At 44.3% G+C, this 20288-nt stretch overlaps 1 protein-coding gene and 1 pseudogene across 1 annotated transcript in view; both read right to left on the bottom strand.

The window, feature by feature from the left end:
* The window catches only part of LOC147419270 (uncharacterized), a 41577-nt pseudogene extending 25906 nt beyond the window's left edge, over positions 1-15671 (bottom strand).
* The window catches only part of LOC147419269 (mitochondrial ribosomal protein L51/S25/CI-B8 family protein), a 53665-nt gene that overhangs the window by 29633 nt on the left and 3744 nt on the right, over positions 1-20288 (bottom strand). The gene's annotated exons all lie outside the window — the stretch shown is intronic.

Here is a 20288-nt window from a genome sequence, read left to right as displayed (position 1 = left end):
GCCCAAATTTTCACAAAATTTGTTAAATTCAGCACTTGTGAACTCCCCCCCATTGTCCGTACGCAAGCATTTCAGCTTTCTACCTGTTTGGGTGGTCACCATTGCATGAAATTTCTTAAACGCAGCAAAGGCTTCATTCTTAGTTTTAAGCAAATAAACCCGAATTTTCCTAGAATGATCATCAACAAAGGTGACAAAATAGCATGCACCTCCCATAGACTTAGTAGGCATGCTACATACATCAGAATGTACAAGATCAAGCACACAAGGTTTACGAGAGACACCGGAGTAATAAGAACGCTTTACTTGTTTGCCATATTGACATTCATTACAAAAGTCAAGCTTTGTGCCTTTAGCATCAAGCTTGTTCAAAGTACAAAGCTTAGAAAGGCCCTTTTGGCTCATATGGCCAAGCCTCTTGTGCCATAACTCCATGTGAGAGTTAATTTCAGCCAACGCAATAACTTGCCCAACATGGCCTTTCTATGCATGCAGTAAAGTGTCCCTTTCTTTGTGCCTTTTACAATCAGCCTTGAGCCTTTAGTCATTTTCCATGATCCTCTCTCAAACAAGATGCTGTAACCATGCATATCCATCTGACCAACAGAAAGCAGACTCTTCTTGATTCCCGGCACATATCTAACATAATGCAAGACAAGCTCATTTGTGTCATCTATGGAGAGATGCACAGGGCCAATGCCCTCAATGGAACATGCATGATTGTTTCCAAGGTATACATGACCACGCTTATCTACATTAAAAGTAGAGAAACACTCCTTGATAGGGATCACATGAAATGAAGCACAGGAATCAACTATCCAAGTCTGGGATAATGCATCATTGACAGTCAACAAAGCATCCATAAGATCACTCTTGGTGATCTGCATGTCCTATGAATGAACATTAAGAGAGGCATCAATGTCATAAGCATCATCATCTGACAAAGTGGCACACAAGATGTCCTCTACATCTGACAGCTCCTCAATCACAACACTAGAAGCCACATTGGCCTTCTCTTTGTCCTTTGAGCTATCATGTGCATATGTCTTGACTTCCTTCTTCTCTTTCTTTTTGTCTCCGCCATTCTTTTTCCGTTCTAACTCAGCTTTGTAGTACCTGCAATCGGGTTTCTTGTAACCTTTCCTGCCACACTGATAGCAGTCACGTCACCTTTGCCTTGGCTGGCATTTCCCCTTTCCTTACTCTTACTCTTACTCCTTTGTGCATAAGCATTCTTCTTTTCTGTCCTGCCTCTAACCATGTTGGCAGAGCTGCCTTCTCTCCACTTGCTTTCCTCATGATTTCCTCATTCAAGATAGAACCCTAACACCATCAAAGGTCAAATTGGGGTTATTGGACAATGAAACCATCAATGTTTCCCATGACTCAGATAAGGTCATAGGCAAGAAGATAGCTTTCAGCTTATCATCAAAAGGGGACAAGCCTGAATCCTGTAACTGCAACAAAGTACCTGCGAACAACGACAAGTGCTCTGCAGCGCTCTTGGACTCATCTAGTTGCATGCCAACAAGTTTTCGCATCAAATGCACTTGGTTGACAGGCGTTGTATTCTCATACATTCCCTTTAACTTCTCCCACACATCAAAAGCACTTGTGAGACCTTTCACATCAATGACTGTCTCATCGGTCATGGCCATTTTAATGTATGTAACAGCCTTCCTGTTCAGGTTAACCCATGCTTCATCTGTCATATTCTATGGCTTTACCTGTTCAAGTGCCCCTTCACAATCCTTAAAAAATAGGATTCCCTGGATCCTGTCTTTCCAAAGATCGAAACCTGTTCCATCGAACCTCCTAATCTCGAAGAGATTCTTCACATCCGAAGAAGATAAAGCCATAGTTGCACGAATAAGAGGGCTAATACGCTGAATTTTTTGGGCAAAATGCACAAAAACCGGGGTATAGCCTCACTGAGGTGTGCACTACACCTCCAAATGGTCGCAAGAGCAATTTGGGGCAAAATAGGTCGATTTAGGCACCAAAAACAATTTCTAAAATTTACGAGCAGGAAATTTCAACGAGCGAATTTATGCTCAAAAACAACAATTTTAGTTGTTTTTAACCTCACAGAACATACATAAGGCTAATGCACAGCCTTTAGAAGCATGTAAGAGCAAAAGCCCCAATTTGTAGCATCAAATTGTATGATATTGAGCCACAAATGGTCATACATAGCCAAACTTTGTCAAACGTGCCGAGATTGCTTCAATTTGCACTTCCCCCAATGTAGTCGCATCATAAAAAGACTTGCAAAAACCTGCGTAAATCTGAAATTTGCTGAAAACACTTGTTTTAGGACCTGTTTTTCGGCAATTTCAGTGTTTTCAGGTAGCGGGGACTTAGCAAAAGTGTTCCCGCACCTTAATATATCATTTGCAAAACCTATATTTTGCTGTCATAACCTGTAATTTGCTGGTTTTTACCTAATTTCAGTCTGTTTTAGGTCAATTTGACTTGCCGGGAGCTCTCTAGTATCCGGGGACGAGTCCTTTGACGATAACATTGCAAAATCTCGCGTGAAAGTTGACCTCCTTGGCTGAAAATCAGCGTTTGCAGGTTTGGGAGCAAACCCTAATTGGGCTCTGATACCAGTTGATGAGCGCGCGGCGGTGTGTGCAAGTGATAGAGCACGCGAAGATGTGCAGGCCTTGAGGCTTGAAGCGGAGGCACTGTGCTGCAAAAGGGAAGCGCTAGCAAAACGAAGAGAGAGAGAGAGAGAGAGAGAGAGAGAGAGAGAGAGAGAGAGAGCTCACATTTTTGGGGAAAACTCAATAAGTGAGTTTTGGGTTTTCCCACTTTTATTATAAGTGACCTTTAAAAAATGTGTCCAAACCTAGACAAAGTATAAAAATGTACAAAAAGGGGTTATTTAGGCCTTTAACCCAACAGAAAGGTCGGCATTTTTGCAAGAGTTTAGTGACTTTTTCTTATTCATTACCGTCGCAATTACCACCAGAGAGACCTGAGGATCATCAAATAGATTTAGTGCCAGGGTGTAGCCCACCAAATAGACCTCCCTACAAGGTTAGTGCGGCGCAGCAGAAAGAGATTATAGGCGAGGTTGAGGAGTTATTAGAGAAGGGGCTGATTCAGCCTAGTTCTTCACCCTTTTGCTCCGCAGTGCTCCTAGTGCAGAAAAAGGATGGCTCATGATACATGTGTATTTATTTTCGTGCGTTGAATAAGAATACCATCAAGAATAGGTTTCCTATTCCTAGAATTGATGATATTCTCGATCGTTTAGAGGGTGATGTAATTTTCAGCAAGATAGACCTTAAGAGTGGGTACCATCAGATTCATATAAGGCCAGAGGATGTGCACAAGACTGTGTTCAGAACGACATTTGGTCTTTATGAGTTTCTAGTGATGCCTTTGGGCTAACAAATGCTCCTGCCACGTTCAACAGAATGATGGACCGGATTTTCCACTCGCATCAACAGTTTGTTGGGACGTTCTTCGATGACATGATAGTCTATTCGAAGAATGAAGAGGAGCATAGGTGTCACTTGACCATTGTGTTCGAAGAGTTGCGCAGTCACAGGCTACTTGTCAATCCTAAGAAAAGTGAATTCTTCCCGGAAGAGATCCACTTTCTTGGCCACATAGTCTCAAAGGATGGTGTCAGAATGGATCCCGCAAAGGTCGAAGCTATTAAGACATGGCCGGACTTAAAGACTGTGCGCGATGTCAGAAGCTTCTTGGGATTGTGTTCCTACTATAGAAGGTTTATCAAGAATTTTGCAGAGATAGCATCTCCTCTTCATGCTTTGCAAAAGAAAGAGGTCACTTTCAGATGGACCCAAAAAGAGATTTCAGCTTTTAGTCTCTTAAAGGAAAAGTTGACTTCGGATCCAGTAATTGTTTTGCCAGATCTCACGAAGTCATTTGTGGTCCAGTGTGACGCGTGTGGCAGTAGCATCGGAGCAGTGCTGATGCAAGATAGACGGGTAGTAGCTTATGAAAGCCGAATTTTGCAAGGGCCAGAGAGGACTATGCAAGTCTATGAGAAAGAGCTCTTGGCCGTAATTCATGCGCTTTCTAGCTGGAAGCACTACCTCTTAGGTGCTGACTTTGTTGTCCAGACAGACCATCAGACCTTGCGATACTTCTTGACACAGTCAAAGTTATCCGAAAATCATATGCGATGGGCAGACATTCTTTCTATGTTCCACTTCCAGATTATGCATGTGGAAGGCAAGAAGAATGTTGTGGCTGATGCATTATCAAGGAAGCCACAAATTTCAGTTGTGCCAATTCCTTATCATGATCAATTAGATGACATGAAGGAACAGTATGCTACTGATGAAGATTTTGCAAGGATCTTTGAACAGTTGCAAGAGAGGTAACATCATGAGCACTAGCTCCTCAGAGATGGTTTTATGATGATGCATGGTAGACTTTTTGTCACTAGGCCATTGCAACATAAGGTCATGGAAGAGAGTCGTTATGCAGGGCATCGTGGTATTGATGCGACAGTTGAAGCAGTAGACATTCTTCTATTGGCCTACCTTGAGGAGAGATGTGGATGCCTTTGTGCGAGCATGCGTGATTTGCCAAAAGGTCAAGTTTGACAAGCAAAAGGCACCAAGGCTGTTACAACCATTGCCGATTCCGGATAAGCCATGGGAAAGCATTGCTATGGACTTTATCTTTGATCTTCCAAGAATGCCAACAGGGAATGATGGTATATGGACCATTATCCGCAGGTTCAACAAACAGCCCATTTTATCCCTGTTAGGAAGACGATAAAATCTGATCAGATGGCACGCTTATTCATGTACAATGTGTTTAAGTACCCTGGTATGCCACAATCGATTATCAGTGATCGTGATCCTCGTATGACCACTTTGTTCTAGAGAGGATTGTTTGAGAACATGGGCACTACGCTCAAGTTCTCGTCTTCGTTTCATCCACAAACTGATGGACAGTCAGAAGAGGCTAATTCTATTGTCTTGGATCTGCTAAAATGCTATGTGTCAGATAATAAGAGCAAGTGGGAACAGTATTTGCCTATGCTTGAATATGCATACAATAATGCGGTGCATTCGTCGATTGGCAAAGCACCTTTTGAGATTGTTGAAGGCGGCAAAAAGTCATTTTGCATGCAAAGGACAAGATTTTTGAGGCAAATCAATATGTTGAGAACATGGATGAAATGTACAAGAAAATTAAAGTTGCCTTGGAGAAGACTCAAGCAAAGCAAAAAAAGGTTGTTGATCGTCACCGTTGTGATTGTTGTTATCACCTGGTGATTGGGTTCTGTTAAGGTTCGAAAAGGCAAGGTTAAAGAAGATGAAGGGCAAGGAACGGTTGTTTCCTAAGCTCAGTATGCATTATTATGGGCCTTTTCAAGTGCTTGACAAGATCAGCAATGTGGCTTACAGGCTGAAATTGCCTGATGCGTAGAAGATTCATAATGCGTTTCACATAAGTCTTCTAAGACCCTTCGTGGGTGATTTGCCAGAAGATATGCTGAACGGAACCAACCAGAAGTTGAGGAACTTGATGAGATCCTGGTACCTAAGCAAGTTTTGGCACATAAGGACAGAAAAGTTAAACGACAGGTGGCAAGACGCTATTTGGTGAAGTTCAAGAACTATCCGCCTATGGATGCAAATTGGATGGAAGAGCATAAACAATCAGAGTCACCAAATATATTGCAGCTTTACCTTGAAGCCTTTGGTTTACAACCTACTTATGCCCCAACCCAACGTGTGCAAAGGAGGGGCAATGATAGGGCTAGCACATCAAATGTACATATAAATTCAGTGTAATAGATGGAAATGACAGAGGTATGAAGGTCTCATTAAGTCATTTGTATCTATGTGTTACGACCTCTCTTGCGGATATATGCAATGAAAAAAGAGTGCTAACAACACAAGATCATCAGTGGCATGTATTTATGGTATGCAATCGAGGATGTTTGCGATTTCAAGAGGGGGGTATGTCACGAGGACGTGGCGACTATTAACTATGTCACGAGGACGTGGCAAATGCTAACCTTAGTTGTTGGTTTCTTTCCAATGAAGTTTTTTTTATTTTTGAGACCCTCTTTTTGAAGTTGCAAATGGTCGGACATTGTATGACCAATGTGAACAGTAGTTTCACCCGCAGACGGGAAGTTGGTCGGCACTGGAATTCGTATAATAAGAGGATGTCTAGACTCAGTTCAAGATCATGTAGGTTCCCCCGTCGCACTTAGCAAGTTGGTGGATACTAGGAAGTGAACTCAATAAAGGCATAAAGTCAAGGTGGGATTACCAACAGAAAGTATCCAATAGTTGGGCCACATTGCACTTTTGGATGCGGTCCCAATGAGGATAGATGGTTAGAAGACCAGTGGGAGCACAACGGAAGCATCTCCTAAAAATTAGGGAACTGCTATTTTGGGCCGTGAAATGTGTTCGCATCGTTACCTTCGAATGACAAGGGGAACATTTTACAACTCTGCCTCGAAGTCAACTGGGCAACCAGTCGGGAGATTTTTAGGCGGCAGCCCCGAAACGGAAAAATGCTTATAAACGCGCCAAATGGCACATTTTCTGTGCACTTTCCTCATGCAGAAGAAGGTAGCGCTGATTTTTAAGCTGAGAGAGCTCATTTGGGAGTTCTGTCACAGGTTAAGTGTCACGTGACACATCCAACCCTATGTGTCCGTGGACAAGCTACAACACGACAAGGGTTCAGTTAGTCCAATCAGTCTAGATTTAGAAGTGATCTGGCACTTTTGTGAGTCTGTTCGCAGACCGTGCATGTCCAGACACTTAGTGTAGATGCATATACTCTGGTTGCACACAGCATGATCATAAGCATTCCCATCAGAATCCTTCAGGGGAATTTTCCAGTGCATTTAGCCTATTTTACCTATTTTTGACATTTTCACTTATTATTTTTAAGTGACTTTTGTTGGAAAGTAGGTAGGGCAAATTGAGTAAGTTTGTATATAAGCAAACCAAAGCTAGCACTTTCTGGTAGAAGAGGCAGCAGGAGCACCTTGCTCAACATGCAACTTCTCAGCAGAACCCAAGAGGCCTAGCGTTTTTGCTCCACAGCAACCACCTAGCGTTTTTGGGTCAGATCAATCAATGTTTTTGCACTTGCAGATTCCGGCGACGGCAAAAAATCAAATCACCCTAGCGTTTTGCATTTGCAGGACAACTGGCTGCAGCAAAGCAGATTTTCAGCCCTAGCGTTTTTGCATCTGCATCATACCTCAGCGTTTTTTCAGATCTTCGCGACGGAACATCAAGAAACAGCAACGTTTTCAATTTTCAGCCCTTAGACACCGCAGATCAAGTCCCGAACCTCGCAGATCTCACCTTCCCACAGCAGTTCCTCGCCGCACGGTCAGTTTTCATTCCGCTGCACCTAACATTGGTATCAGAGCTTTGGCAGTGTTCTGTATCACTCAAGGAAAGAACCACAATATCACAAGAATTTTTTTGCTTGTTGCGGTTGCACGAACCCAAGTTCGCTTGGGCATGTCGATTCCTAATCGTGTTTTTGAAGAGTGACAAGAATTCCAAGAAAGAAGGGCTTGTCCAGACTCCCCTTGTGCCTCTTTTCACTCATTGTGAGCGGACCGTGCACTTAGCGGCCGGCCAATCAACATGAGGTGGGAAAAAGCAACCTTCGTGTGAGCACAAGGCCGCCAAGGGGTGCCCCCGCAGAAAAGAGCAGAACTCGGGTGGAGAGAAGATCCTTCTCAAACACAGATTGCAAACGAAAGAAAACCCTCAAGAACCCAAGAACCCAAGAACCCAAGTTCCTCGTGAACTTAAGAACCCAAGACCCTCAAGAACCCAAGTTCCTTGTGAACTTAAGAACCAAAGCCCACAAGAACCACGACTTCAGAATGGTCATCACTCGAAGCGGAATGGATACTTCGCTTGGAGATGATGAGCATGAGAGAGGCGAAGAAGAATTTTTCCCACCAGGAGGTTTTTCCGACCCTCCCCCTTATCCATCTACGTCAAGGATTGCACTAACTCCTATGGAGGCTTTCAACAAGATGGTGATGGACATGAAGTTAGACCGCGAAGCACGAAAAGCAAAAAGAGAAGCAGACAGAAAGGCCTACAAAGAAGAAATGGCAGCCATAGAGCGTCAGTACGACTTGGAAGAAAAAGAAAGTCAAGCCAAATTGGATCGCGAGAACAAAGAAAGAGAAGCAGAATTTGATCGCGAGAACAAAGAAAGACAAGCAACATTTGATCGCGAGAACAAAGCAAGACAAGAACAGAGCGACCAACACATGAAAGAGTTCTTGTGACTCTTTTCTTAAGTGCAGGCACAGATGCAAGAGATTCAGGAGACGGAGACTCTCTCACTCCCTTCTGCTCCAAAGCATGACACACACGATTTGCATGATGATTTGAATGATAATGATGAGCATGATGATTTGGATGACCATGACAAGCATGATGATTTGCATGAAGATGATGTGATTGTTCACAAGGATGATGTGTTAGTGGATGCTTTTTCTAGCGAAGCTACCCTCGTTGCAGATTCGATCAATCACGAAGAATCGATCATGGCTTTCGAGTCGAGGTCCACAAATCCCTCACAAGAATATTCGATAGATCTCGAAGAACCGATCTTAGCTGTCGAGCCTCGGTCCAAAGAACCCTCACATGAAGTATTATGTGTTCACATGATTCATACACACGCATTGTTTGAGTGTTTCATTCCTGATCGTTTCCTGTATTTTAGTCAGCGTCTTTATGTGATCCCTTTTCCAAGGCATGACATATTGTACGTTGAGCACGTTTCACTCATGAATGAGCACGAATGTATGCGAATTTTTCATGAAAAGCTGAAAAGGATGCATTCAAGGAAGCCACATTCCATGTCTCTTCCTTGGCATGACACAGTTGTAGACAGAGCACATGAAAGTATGAGAACCAAGCATGGGCATTTCCATTGTGAATTGCCAGAGTTGATTGATTTGGATCAGAAAGACAAGATTCGCTCTCATTGTTTGCGTGTGTGTGGTGAACGGTTTAGCACTCCGTCTCTTTGTTCATCTACATTGCATGCACAGTCTTTGAGGAAGACAAGATTTATTCCAATGACTTTACATGGAATAGATATGTTCATGGTTTTGTGTTGGAAATGGTTTCAGGAATTTTCAGCCATGGAGATTCTTGAAGAAGAAAGAAGCAGGCCTCTAGACAAAGTTGAAGCATCGAAGGAGCCACACAAGACTTTGTCGCTTTTGGCGCGGCCCAAAGAAGCAAGCGTTGCAGACCTTTATGAAGTTCAAGTACCGCACGACCCAACATCATAGTGGGCCGGCGAAGAGTCCCTTCCAGGATTTCGGATGCTATTGGCGATCTCCCTCGATGCCATACAGTTCGGTACCAGTACCTCACTTTGAAAAGGAGGGGATGTCACGTGACGCATCCAACCCTATGTGTCCGTGGACAAGCTACAGCACGACAAGGGTTCAATTAGTCCAATCAGTCTAGATTTAGAAGTGATCTGGCACTTTTGTGAGTCTGTTCGCAGACCGTGCATGTCCAGACACTTAGTGTAGATGCATATCCTCTGGTTGCACACAGCATGATCATAAGCATTCCCATCAGAATCCATCAAAATCCTTCAGGGGAATTTTCCAGTGTATTTAACCTATTTTACCTATTTTTGACATTTTTCACTTATTATTTTTAAGTGACGTTTGTTGGAAAGTAGGTAGGGCGAATTGAGTAAGTTTGTATGTAAGCAAACCAAAGCTAGCACTTTATGGCAGAAGAGGCAGCAGGAGCACCTTGCTCAACAGGCAAATTCTCAACAGAACCCAAGAGGCCTAGCGTTTTTGCTCCACAGCAACAACCTAGCGTTTTTGGACCAGATCAGCCAGCGTTTTTGCACTTGCAGATTCCAACGACAGCAAAACATCAGATCAGCCTAGCGTTTTGCATTTGCAGGACAACCGGCTGCAGCAAAGCAGATTTTCAGCCCTAGAGTTTTTGCATCTGCATCATACCTCAACGTTTTTTCATATCTTCGCGACGGAACATCAAGAACCACCAGCATTTTCAGTTTTCAGCCCTTAGACACCGCAGATCAAGTCCCGAACCTCACAGATCTCACCTTCCCACAACAGTTCCTCGCCGCACGGTCAGTTTCCGCAAGGTTTACAGTTTCAGCCCGGAAAACAAAGATTTCAGCATCTACGTTTTTAGCGCGTCGTCGTCGCATCGTCGCCATCGACATCATCATCGACATAGAGTCAGAATTCAGCAGATAGAAGATTTGAAAACTTCAGCCCTTGGCGTTTTCAGATTTCAGACCGTCTCGTCGTCATCCTCATCATCGTCGACATCGTCGGCAAGTCCAAGCATTGTAGAGATTTGTGCAATCATAAGTAGACCGCTCTTGCCATAGAGAATGGGGCCTTCGAAGGAGGGTTTTACAACGTCTCTGGTGTCGTATTCTCTTCTCTATCTCTCAGTCTCATACACTTTCACGCACAGTGTCCATTGACTTTGTTTGTGTTCATTGCACTCTCTCACTAAAGGAACGGAAGGCTCTCCCTTCCATAAGAACAGAAAGGAACCTTGAGCACAGTTCGGAGCACTCATCTTGAGCAAAGTTCAAACATTCATTCCGCTGCACCTTACATTAAGAGCTATGGAGTGCTTTCTTTCCACTCTATGTACAGTGTGGTGCTAAGAGTGATGACCTGCACACTACACACTGCTCTCTCTCCCCTACATGCAGTTACGTGATGCCCCAAAAGAGGGCTCTTCATTTGACTGATGTACAGCTGTGTGGTTTCATGCTTTTGTGCTGAGGCAAGAGCCTCCTTAAGCAGGAACAGGAGTAGCTAACTGCTACTCCAAAAGCAAGCACCAGTGAGGGTCATAACCTCACCAAACAGGTTCGTTTTCTGCGCTGTGTATGCGCTGTAATTTTACTGTTTTTCAGCCATACGGACGCCAAACCCATTGGGAACAGTGCCCCACTAACAGAGGACAGTTCGGGGACTGTTCAGGGCTGAAAACATGGCAAAAACCAGTAAATACAGCGTGCTGAATGTACTGTTTTTGGGCAAGAATCAAAGTGTCTATGCTAGTGGAAGTGAGTTCTAGAAGGGGAATTGGTTTCGCGCAAGTTTTGGGGCTGTTATGCTGCCGAAATTTGGCCAAAACAGGTGGTATATAGCTGGATACAGGTAAAGAATTCCCAAGACTCTACTTTGTGATTTACCCTCTCAAAGTATAAAGAAATACCGAAAAGGGCGCCAATTTTGGGGCCTAAAGTGTTGTCGACGTCTGCTCGTAGCATTCTAGCTTCCGAGCCGTGTGTGTGCTTAAGTGCTAACTCCCGTCGCAGATTCCTTTCGCAAAGTACTCTCTCTCTCTCTCTCTCTCTCTCTCTCTCTCTCTCTCTCTCTCTCTCTCTCTCTCTCTCTCTCTCTCTCGGATGAGGGCCAACCCGACAGCTTTCATCCGGGCAGCCTTGGCACCAGACCCGCCCATGTACCACATCTTACATCCCCCCATTAGTACAGGATGGAGCTAGATAGCTTGATGCATTCTCATGATTGTACTACCTTGAGCATATAGACATGCATATATCCCTAGAGATAGAGCTCCATCCCTCCTGAGATACCCCACTACCTACACTCAGTTCAGTTTTGTATCAGTTTTTGTTTCATTTGTCTTTCCGATAGACGGATGACATACACACCATGTACATTTGATTTGTCTCATAGGCCGATTTCGGCCTGACATAGACGTTAAAAATCTTTCTTTCTTTCTTCTTTCTCTCTCTCTCTCTCTCTCTCTCTCTCTCTCTCTCTCTCTCTCTCTCTCTCTCTCTCTCTCTCTCTCTGTGTCTAAAGTAAAGTAAAGAATCTCGGGTGAAAGCCAAAGCCTACCGCCCCACGAACCGGTTTCAGACTCTCTCAGTCTTGTCTTCTCCAAAGCACGACACACATGATTTGCATGATCAAGATGTGATTATTCACGAGCATGATGATTTGCATGATCAAGATATGATTATTCACGAGCATGATGATTTGCATGATAAAGATGTGATTGTTCACAAGGAACGATGGTTTAGTTGAAACTTTGTCTAGTGAAGCTAACCTCATTGCAGATTCGACCAATCACAAAGAACCGATCTTGGCTCTCGAGTCGAGGTCCCAAGAACCCCCACAAGAAGTATTCTGTGTTCGAATGATTAGTCAGCATGAATTGTTCGAGTGTTTCATTCGTGATGGTTTCTTGTATTCTAGTCACCGTCCTTATGCGATCCCTTTGCATAAGCATGCCATATGGTACGATGAACACGATTCACTCATGAATGAACACGGATGTATGCGGGTTACTCATGAGAAGATGAAATGTTTGCACCCAAGGAATTCACATTCCATGTCTCTTCCTTGGCATGACACAGTATCCGAAAGAGCACAAGAAGGATTGAGCATCAAGCATCGGCAGTTCCATTGTGATTTGTCACAGTTGATAGATTTAGATTAAAAAGACAAGTTTCAAATCCATTGTTTGCGTGTGTTTGATGAACGGTTTGTCACTCCGTCTTTATGTTCATCTACATTGCATGCACAGTCTTTAAAGCAGACTAGAATTTTTCCAGACACTTTACATGGAATGGGTATGTTCATGTTTTTGTGTTGGAAGTGGTTTCAGGAATTTTCATCCTCGCAGATTCTTTGAGAAGGTAGACGCATGACTATAGACGAAGTTGAAGCATTGAAGGAGCCACAGATGATTGTGTAGCTTTCTGCGCGGCCCAAAGAAGCAAGCGTTGCACACCTTTATGAAGTTAAGTATCGCATGACCCACATATCAGAGTGGGCCGGCGAAGAGTCTTTCCCAGGATTCCAAACGCTGTTGGCGATCTCCCTCGAAGCTCATACAGTTCGGTACCAGTACCTCACTTTGGAAAGGAGGGGACGTCACATGCACACCTAACCCTATGTGTACATAGACAAGCTACTTCATGTAATGTGCAGCGAAATGAATGTTGTATTTTCTCAAGATTAGTGATCTTTATTGCTCAAGGTTCCTTTTAGTTCTTAGGGAAAGAGAGAGCTTTCCGTTTTATGGAGAGTGCTATGATCACGAACAAAGTGAGTGGATATTGTGCGTGCAAGTGAATGAGACTGAGAGAAGGAGAGAGAAGAGATACGACACCCGAGAGGTTGTAGAACCCTCCTCCGAAGGCCCCACTCTAGTCGACGAGAGTGGTTTATTCTTTGATGCACAAAGGTGTACAATGCGTATGCAATGGACTATGCAACTTGGTCTATGCCGATGACGACGACGGTGACGACGACGACGATGGCTGAACTCTGAGATCTTCTAATCACTGAATTTCAGGACTCTTTCGGTGGCTGAAAATGACTGTTTTTGCTGCGTTTTCTTGGCTGAAAAATGAGGTTTCTTAGGGCTGAAAACTGATGGTCTTTACGGGCTGAATCTGCTACACTTTAGGTGAATAATGCCGGTCTTAATTTGCTGCTGAAATCCAAAAACGCCAGGGGCTGAAATTGGTCCTTCTGTCGCCGGGGTTCTGCAAATGCAAAAACGCTAGGCTGATCTGCTGTGTCGTGATGATGCCGGGGCTGATCTGATGCAAAAACGTTAGGTCTTCTGTGGAGAAAACGCCAAAGTAGTCGCGGGGGTTGGTCTTGCTGAGAAGTTGCCTGTTGAGCGGGAAGCTCCTGCTGCCTCTTCTGCCAAAAAGTGTGAACTTTGGTTTGCTTATATATTAACTTAGCAAAATTGCCCTACCTACTTTTGTTGGAAAGTCACTTAAAAATAATAAGTGAAAATCCCAATAAATAGGAAAATAGGCTAAATGCACTGGAAAATTCCCCTAACTGATGCTAATAGATTCTGATGGATAAATAGAGAAAATAGGCTAAATGCACTGGAAAATTTCCTTTATTGAATCTGATGGATTCTGAAGGGAATACTGATGATCATGCTATGTGCAACCGGAGGATATGCATCTATGCTAAGTGACTGGGCATGCACGGTCTACGAATAGACTCACAAAAATGCCAGATCACTGCTAATATAGACTTGGATCACTGCTAATATAGACTTGGTTGGACTGATTGAACCCTGATCATGCTGTAGCTTGTCCACGGACACATAGGGTTGGATGTGTCACGTGACATCCCCTCCTTTTCAAAGTGAGGTACTCGTACCGAACTGTATGGCGTCGAGGGAGATCGCCAACAGCATCCGGAATCCTGGAAGGGACTCTTCGTCGGCCCACTCTGATGTGTGGGTCGAGCGGTACTTGAACTTCATAAAGGTGTGCAACGCTTGCTTCTTTGGGCCGCGTCGAAAGCGACTCAAAGTCTTCTGAATCTCCTTTCTTGTTTCAACTTCGTCTAGAGTCCTGCTTCTTTCGTCTTCAAGAATCTCCATGGCTAAAAATTCTTGAAACCATCTCCAACACAAAACCATGAACATACCTATTCCATGTAAAGTGAAGGAAAAAAATTTTGTCTTTGCTAAAGACTGTGTATGCAATGTAGATGAACATACAGACGGAGTGACAACCCGTTCACCACACATATGCAAACAATGCGATCGAATCTTTTCTGTTTGATCGAAATCAATCAACTGTGGCAAATCACAACGGAAATGCCCATGCTTAGTGCTCATACAATCATGTGCTCTTTCGGAAATTCTGTCATGCCAAGGAAGAAACTTGGAATGTGACTTCCGTACATACAAACTTTTCAACTTTTCATGAACAATCCGCTTACATTCGTGCTCATCCATGAGAGAAACGTGCTCAACATACAATATGTCATGCCTAGTAAAAGGGATCACATAACGATGCTGACTAAAATACAGGAAACCTTCACGAATGAAACACTCGAACAATGCGTGCGTATCAATCATGCGAACACACAATACTTCCTGTCATGGTTCTTTGGACCAAGGCTCGAGAGCCAAGATCGCTTCTTCGGGATCTATCGAATTGTCTTGTGGGGGATCTGTGGACCTCGACTCGAAAGCCAAGATCGATTCTTGGTGATTGATCGAATCTACAACTAGGTTAGTTTCGCTAGGAAAAGCATCCACTAACACATCATCCTTGTGAACAATCACATCATCTTTATGCAATTCATCATGCTTGTGAGAAATCACATCTTGATCATGCAAATCATCATGCTTGTCATTGTCATCCAAATCATTATGCAAATCATTGGCATCCAAATCATCATGCTTATCATTGTGCTTCAAATCATCATGCAAATCATTGTCAATCAAATCATCATCATGCTTCACACAATCATGCAAATCTTGTGTGTCATGTTGTGGAGAAGAAGAGACTGAGAGAGTCTCCTTTTCCCGATTCTGTTGCATTTGTGCCTTAGCTTCAGAAAAGAGTCGCAATAACTCTTGCATTTGTGCTTTGTTCTCGCGATAAAATTCTGCTTCTATGGCTGCCCTTCTTTCTTGGTACTTACGGTCGATGGCTGCAATATCTTCTTCGTAGGCTTTTCTTTCTGCGTCTCTTTCTTGGTCCAACTCCTCCTTAGGAGTTAGTGCAATCTTTGTCGTAGATGGGGAAGGGTCGAAAAAACCTCCTGGTGGGGAAAATTCTTCTTCGCCTCTCTCATGCTCATCACCTCCAAGCGAAGTATCCATTCCGCTTCGAGTGATGACCATTCTGCAATCGTGGGTTCTTGTGGGTTCTTAAGTTCACGAAGAACTTGGGTTCTTGGGGGTCTTGGGTTCTTAAGTTCACGAGGAACTTGGGTTCTTGCGGGTCTTGAGTTCTTGAGGTTCTTGAGGTTTCCTTTCTTTTGCAAACCGCGTCTGAGAAGGATGTTCTCTTCACCCGAGTTCTACTCCTTTCCGTGGGTGCACCCCTTGGCGGCCTTGCGCTCACACCAAGGTTGCTTTTTCCCACCTCACGTCGATTGGCCGGCCGCTAAGTGCACGGTCCGTCTCAATGAGTGAAAAGAGACACAAGGGGAGGCTGGACAAGCCCTTCTTTCTTGGGATTCCTGTCACTCTTCAACAAAACACGATTAGGAATCGCCACGCCCAAGTAAACTTGGGTTCGTGCGATCGCAACAAGCAAAAAAATTCTTGTGGTTCTTTCCTTGAGTAATGCAGAACACTTCCAAAGCTCTGATACCAATGTAAGGTGCAGCGGAATGAATGTTGTATTTTCTCAAGATTAGTGATCTTTATTGCTCAAGGTTCCTTTTAGTTCTTAGGGAAAGAGAGAGCTTTCCGTCTTATGGAGAGTGCTATGATCACGAACAAAGTGAGTGGATATTGTGCGTGCAAGTGAATGAGACTGAGAGAAGAAGAGAGAAGAGATACGACACCCGAGAGGTTGTAAAACCCTCCTCCGAAGGCCCCACTCTCGTCGGCGAGAGTGGTCTATTCTTTGATTGCACAAAGGTGTACAATGCGTATGCAATGGACTATGCAACTTGGTCTATGCCGATGACGACGACGACGATGACGATGACGATGGCTGAAATCTGAGATCTTCTAATCGCTGAATTTCGGGACTGTTTCGGTGGCTGAAAATGACTGTTTTGGCTGCGTTTTCTTGGCTGAAAAATGAGGTTTCTTAGGGCTGAAAACTGATGGCCTTTACGGGCTGAATCTGCTACACTTTAGGTGAATAATGCCGGTCTTAATTTGCTGCTGAAATCCAAAAACGCCAGGGGCTGAAATTGGTCCTTCTGTCGCCGGGGTTCTGCAAATGCAAAAACGCTAGGCTGATCTGTTGTGTCGTGATGACGCCGGGGCTGATCTGCTGTGCACAAATTGCCAAGGCTGATCTGATGCAAAAACGCTAGGTCTTCTGTGGAGAAAACGCCAGAGTAGGCGCGGGGGTTGGTCTTGCTGAGAAGTTGCCTGTTGAGCGAGAAGCTCCTACTGCCTCTTCTGCCAGAAAGTGTGAACTTTGGTTTGCTTATATATTAACATAGCAAAATTGCCCTACCTACTTTTGTTGGAAAGTCACTTAAAAATAATGAGTGAAAATCCCAATAAATAGGAAAATAGGCTAAATGCACTGGAAAATTCCCCTAACTGATGCTAATAGATTCTGATGGGAATTCCAATGATCATGCTGTGTGCAACCGGAGGATATGCATCTATGCTAAGTGACTGGGCATGCACGGTCTACGAATAGACTCACAAAAGTGCCAGATCACTGCTAATCTAACTTGATCGGACTGACTGAACCCTGTTGTGGTGTAGCTTGTCCACGGACACATAGGGCTGGATGTGTCACGTGACACTTCATGTCTAGGGTTCAGTTAGTTAGCTTAGGAAGTGTTATGGCACCTTTGTGAGTCTGTTCGCAGATCATACATGTCCAGACACTTAGAGTAGTTGCATTTCCTCTGGTTGCGCACAGCATGATCATCAGATTACCATCAGAACCCATCAAAAGCATTTTTACAGTGCATAGACCCATTTTCCCTATTTTAGCCAATTTTTCACTAATTATTATTAAGTGACTTTATTGGGAAACCGGTAGGGCAATTTGGCCAAGCCAGTAGTATATAGGAAAACCTAGCGCTAGCACTTTCTGGTAAAAGAGGCAGCAGGGACCAAGTGTCCAACAGAGCACCTTCTCAGCAAGACTCCCCTCCCCAACAGGCAACCTAGCGTTTTCTTCATCAGATCAAGCCTAGCGTTTTTGCTACAAGATTCAGCCATGGCGTTTTGTAGGTGCAGATCAGCCTTGGCGTTAGCAGATCTCAGCATTCAGCCTAGCGTTTTTGCATCAAACATCAGACCAGCCCTAGCATTTTTGAATCAGCAGGACAGCCTTGCGTTTTGCAAATTGTCCGCGACAGAACACCCATTAGCATCAGCATTTTCAGTTTTCAGTAGATAGATTTCGCACCGCAGCCCCCAAACCTCGCAGATCTCACCTTCCCCCGGCAGATCCTCGCCGCACGGTCAGATCAGCAAGAGTTTGCAGATTCGGCCCGCTATTCAAAGATTTTAGCATCTGCGTTTTCAGCGCGTAGTCGTCGCATCGTTGTCATCGCCGTCATCACCGACATAGAGTCAAAATTCAGTAGATACAAGATTTGCAAATTTCAGCCCGTCTCATCGTCGACATCATCGGCAAGTCCATTGCATTGTAGAGATTTGTGCCATCGATAGTCGACCGCTCTCGCCATAGAGAGTGGGGCCTTTGGAGGAGGGTTTGACAACATTCTGGTGTCGTATTCTTCTCTCTCTATCTCTCAGTCTCAGCACCTTCATTCACAGTGTTTATCCACTTTGTTTGTGATCATTTGCACTCTCTCACTAAAGGAACGGAAGGCTCTCCCTTCCATAAGTAAAAGGAACCCTTGAGCACAGTTCAGAGCACTCATCTTAAGCAAAGTTCAACATTCACTTCCGTTACACATTACATCACCTCTACCTGTGTTACGTGATGACTCGCCGGCCTCCTTGAGTGACTTGGTCTTCGAAGAGAGTACCTGTAGGAGCAACTCTTGTAGGCATTGGTCCCGCTTTTCTTCAGTCGCTATGCATTGAGCCTCGCGTGCTTGCTCACGTTCGAGCTCCATAGCTACCCTTCGTTCTTCAGCCGCTATGCGTTGATCTTCGCGTGCTTGCTCACGCTTGAGCTCATTGAGGAAAATGTATGGCAAGGCATAAAAACCGAGTATATTCTTCAAGAACAAAGGCTATTCTAGATCATTGTACCCGTCATTCGCGCCGAAAAGCTTATGACGAGTACTTAATTAAATGGAAAGGTCAATTTGAAAGGTTTGCTACTTGGGAATCAGTTAGAGCTTTGAAAGCTCAGTATCCCCACTTCATTGATGAGAACATCAATGGTTCTTAAGGGGGGAAGTATGTTATGTCCCACTTACAGAAGAGGGATCAAGTCTAAGACACCATCAGGATGGGCGGGCAGACGATGTGTGAACCCGGCCAGTAGTGTGGCCGGCCACTTTTATAAAAGGGAAGCCAATGCCTCATTTGTAGTTATCGACCCCCACTGGTAGTGGTTAGCCCATAAGGCTAGGAGTGTGCGAGGTCACCTCAAGGAGGTAAGGCCGCGTGGTATGGGACGCTCAATCTTACAGGTGCACGCCTACATCCTCGGACGTTGGCCCCAACATGGGGGTGTTGCCAGATGGCGGCTATGGTCAGGTGGTTTGTCCGCACGTGTCTGTAGGCAGTTTGTGTAGCCGAGAGATCCTCTTCGATTGTTTGTTTCAAATGGTGATGGTGATGACAATATTCATGTAATGGTGATAGCAGTCCAAGAGTATATCGATCGCATTTGTCCTCCAAGGGAATCAGCTTGAAGAAAGACATCGGAAGGTAGACATCAAGCAACTGTTGGTTGTAGTCTTCCATGGTTTTTGTGGCAAGCTTCTCCCATCATTCAAACAAAATCTCGACTTCAAACAGGGAGGTCATGTAGCTTCGTGCAAAGTCTTGAAAGCTTGCTAAGTCCTTGAAGCATGTGGTTGGGTAGCAACTGAACTCCACCACCGCATAGCATGATCTTTGAGAAATCCTGCAGCTCAAGAAATTTTTTATTCTTCTGTGTAGTTCCCCAATGCATAAATGTTGTCAAATTGTTGGAGAAACAGCAAGGCTTTCTTCCTATCTTTCAAAAATATTATTGTGGTTCCATGAGCCACCATCCTTGAAATCTTTTGGTTGGTTTGGTGCAAACCCGGATGTGGATAGTAGGGATATCCATATGGGCTCCAACCATTATACCCAGGAGGCGGTGGTCGTGGGGAGGTGGTGGCAAAGGCGGTGGCAGAGGCAGTTGCACTAGATCAAGGTCAGACAGTTGTACCATGTTCCTAAAAACTCTCCCAAATGGAACAGAAGACTGAATAGATTGTCGGTTAGAGGCTCTTATACTTTTTGCTATCAGAGGAAGTGGTACCACCCATGGCATCAGAGGGGGCAACATGTACTTACGAACTGTTGGAAACTTTGTGGCGTCGGAAGATTCTGTTGAGGATGCCGCAAAAGTATCTCGTGGAGCTTGTCAAGAAGAAACTGCGGGTACTCTGTAGAATCCAAAAACACCATGGATAGTAGGGATACCCATATGGGCTCCAACCATTATACCCAGGAGGCGGTGGTCATGGGAAGGTGGTGGCAATGGTGGTGGCAAAAACAGTAGCACTAGATCAAGGTTAGACAAATGTACCATGTTCCTAAAAACTCCCCCAAATGGAACAGAACGCTGAATAGGTTGTCAGTTAGAGGCTCTTATACTTTCTAGTATTGGAG

Source organism: Adiantum capillus-veneris, chromosome 29 (genome assembly GCF_014529385.1).
Source record: "Adiantum capillus-veneris isolate H3 chromosome 29, ASM1452938v2, whole genome shotgun sequence".
Classification (NCBI taxonomy): domain Eukaryota; kingdom Viridiplantae; phylum Streptophyta; class Polypodiopsida; order Polypodiales; family Pteridaceae; genus Adiantum; species Adiantum capillus-veneris.
The sequence above is the reverse complement of the archived record's forward strand: the minus strand, read 5'-3'. Positions and strand labels throughout refer to the sequence as shown.